Source organism: Heloderma suspectum, chromosome 12, assembly GCF_057233095.1.
Source record: "Heloderma suspectum isolate Gila_16-S chromosome 12, 16-S_ref, whole genome shotgun sequence".
Lineage (NCBI taxonomy): Eukaryota > Metazoa > Chordata > Lepidosauria > Squamata > Helodermatidae > Heloderma > Heloderma suspectum.
Genome location: NC_139469.1, coordinates 1,289,061 through 1,292,705, shown reverse-complemented (window position 1 = coordinate 1,292,705; position 3,645 = coordinate 1,289,061).

The window sequence follows — 3,645 nt, the reverse complement described above, 5'->3', positions numbered from 1 at the left end:
GAACAGGCTAGCAGAGAACATGCCAGCCCAGAAAGACAATAGGTGCAGTGCAAGTCTGAGTTCGGTTGGTTCCAGAATTGGTATATTCCCCTGCATCTAGGCAACTGAATCAAGCCTCACTAAAACTCCTTTTTCCTCCTTCCTCCCAATCCCCTTTCCTTGTGTCTCGTGTCTTTTTCAGATTATAAGCCTGAAGGCAGGGACTGTCTAATTACTGATTCTTCTAAGCCACTCTGACAGGATAAAAATGCTTTGAATAAATTAATCCCTTTTGAATCCAAGCCTCATATGCTTTTAGTTCTTCTCAATAAAGCAACCCTTACTTAAGCAACTATGGGTAAAATCCTGCACAATCTAACAAATTAATGGGACTTAAGTTAATCGTGCTTTATTTGGGTGCAAAGCACTGTCAAGCATGAGCCCCCCCCCCCATGCCAATAATAACAAATGTATGTAGAAATGAAAAAGCAACTGGAGGTGTGCACTGCTCAAGAAGTTTTGGGCCACTCCAAATCATAAGCCCAGAGCTCTTAGAGTGTGTGCTTTATAAGACCAGAGAGAATTGCATCTGCACCAACATTTTGCTTGTCTGCAGGACACTGTCAAGGGGATGTGACCATGCCAATATTTCTCCTGTATGGAAAAATGGACCAGGAATTGGGGGGTGTACCCCAAACAAAGCTTTGTGCCACTCCACATCTTCAGGAGGGTCTCCTCTACAGGATGGCATAGAATTGTATCTGCCCCAGTGCTTTGACCTCCAGGATGCTCTCCTGGAGGTGTGGGTGTATGATTTTTGGGTGGCCCAAATCTTACTGTGCGGGGTACACACACACACACACACACACAGTTCCTCATTCACTTCTGCTTTCATTGGCTTGACTGTGTTTGGACCCAAACAAAGGATTAGGCCAGACTGAATCCTATGCCTACTCATAAAGAACACTCTGCTAGAACTATGGTTGTATGATTTAGTATGCCCATAAGCGTATTATGGGGTGCACCCACCCAGTTCCTTATTTACCAGCAGCATCTAAGGCTTAGGTCAGTCTTCACCAACCTGGTGGTCTCTAGATTTTATGGACTACAACTCCAAGCATTCCTGACCATTGGCCATGCTGGCTGGGGCTGATGGGAGTTAAAGTCCAAACTCTCTGGAAGGCACCAGGTTGGGGAAGGCTGGCCTAGGGAATGGATATTTTTGAACACCATTTCCCCCTCCCCCCCCCACACACACACGAGACCCCTTGCCAGGAGCTTCAGATTACCCCACGGCCCATGTGGGGGGAGATGCGCTGTCCTCCCTGGGTCCACCTGGTGCGACCCGGTCGTCCACTGTGGTCTCCCTGGGACCTTCAAAGGGCAGCCGTTGCAACAGACACACCGGCGGCAGCACCGAAGGCGGGGGCGGGGGCTTTCCCGTCACCATGCCCCCGGAGCCTTCCCAAGCCACCGCTGCCTTTTCAAAGAACCGTGCTGCGTATTACTATAAGGCACAGAGGACGCCAGCACGCGGCGCCTCCTGCTGCTGCTCCCGCGGCTACAGAAGCGCACCACCGCCTCTGCTGCGTCCGCGCTGCGGCCAGGGCCCTGAGAAGAGCCGGCCGGATCAGACCAAAGGCCGCCCCGGAACGCGCAGCTCTGGCGCACAGAGCCCGCGACGCCCAACTGCTGCAGCCTGCTGGAAACGGGGGGCCGGAGCCGCCGCCCCGAGCCGGCGCGGGCGGGGTCTCGCCAGAGGGGAGACCCAGCTCAGCGAGTCCCGGAGCCAGGGACGGAGCTGGGGGGCCGGTCACTTCCTCACAGCCCAGCCGCCTCACGGGCCTGCTGCGAGGATAACGGGGGGGGGCGCGCAGGACCCGGCAGCGCTCCGCGCGGGGCCTCCCGGCAGGAGCGCCCGCCGCCGCCGCCGCCGCCCCAGCCCGTCCCGTCGGGCCACCACGTGACTGTGCTCCTCTCCGTGCCCGCCCCGCTTGCAAGCCCATTGGCCCCTCCGGAGCGCGTCGCCTGATGTGGCCAGGCGCCAGTACAGAGGCTTTGCTCATTGGCTGCCCTGACGTGCCACTCCAGCTCCATCTGCCCCTCAGAAGCGTGGATGCAAACAAAGCAAAGGCTTGTGGGAAATGTGGTCCCGAGGCGGAGCTGCCCTGCGGAAAGCAGCAGCGCGGCGCCTGGCGGCGGGCGGCCGCAGGGACTGAGCGCGCGCGGCGCCCCAGCTGCCGTCAGGCGCGCCAGGCTCCCCGTCTCGCCCCGCCCCGCCCACCCGCGGGGGCGGGGGCGGGGGCGGGTCTCGCCTCCAGTTCCAGCCTTGCGGTGGGGCCTCTTTCGTCGCCAAGGCGTTTGCTGCCGAATACCCCTTCCGCCCCCCGAGCAGTTCATGCAGGCGATGGCGCTGACTTGTTCTCCGTTGGTCCTGACGACAGGACGAGAACCAGCGGCTGGACGTTGCAGGGAAGCAGATGTCCTGTGTGGGCTCCTGTGGGCAGCGGGGCGGCCACTGTGGCACAGAATGCTGGACTAGGAGGGGCCTCGGTCTGATCCAGCAGCGCTCTTCTGGTGGTCTAACCTTCCAAGGTTCCTAGCAGTGAGTCTGTTTAGCATTGGAATAGACTTTGCCTCAGGAGATGCTGGGCTCTCCTTCGCTGGAGGCATTTAAGCAGAGACTGGAGGGGCGTCTGGCAAGGATGCTGTAGCTGCACCCTGCAGTGCAGAGCCTGCATTGAGCAGGGGTTGGGCTGGATGATCTCTGAGGTTCCTTCCAGCTCTCTGATTCTATGAGCAAGCCCCACCTGCGGGTCTGGTGGAAGGGGACAGCTTGGCATATTCTTTGGCCTTGCTTGTCCTGCCCTTTGAGCGGAATCAAGTGCCAGCAAAGGACCTGTGACCTGAACTGAACGGAGTTCTTATTAACCATTTCCACGTAGGTGGTGAAAGGACAGCCCCCTGCCCCGTGGGGCTTACAATCTGGGGTGGGGGGAACAAGACAAGGGAGACAACAGAAGGAGGGAAACTGAGGCAGGACAAAGCAAGAGAAGAGGAGGAGCAGGACAAAGCCTTCTCTGACGTCTTGTGGCCTGCCCGGACTTTGCTGAAGAGAAGAGGTGAAGAGCTTCTGTGGGCCAGGAGACCAAACACATAGATTTCGGTAAAGGCTCTTTGCACATGCTCAGGAAGCGTGCATTCCCGGGCAAGGGCTTGCATTCAAAATATGGGGTCCTGGAGTCAAGCAAATGGGCGGCAAGCGAGTCTGTCCCGAGGGTCGCCCGAGGCCCGCCGCTTCCTGCGTCGCCTCTGCACACGGTCGTGCGGACTCTGCCTCTCGCAGGACTCAGCCAGAGCCGCGCTCTCGGTGGAACACTGGAACTGGCCGGCGCGGGGCAGGGGAGCCAGGAGAGCGCGGGCCGCCCGAAGGGGTTCGGGAGACCCCTTCGGGGCTCGCCTGCCCGGCGGGGCGCGGCGGCCCCGGCGCGGCGAGGGCAGGAGGGGCCGCGGAGGCGGCCCCGCGTCAGCGCCTCTCCCGGCGCAGGAGGCGGAGGCAGCGGCCGCGGACTACAGCTCCCAGCGTTCCCGGCCGCCGCCGCCGCCGCCGCCCGGTGCCGCCTGCCCAGCCGGGCGGAGTGAGTCAGGCGGCGCCGTCGGGTCAGC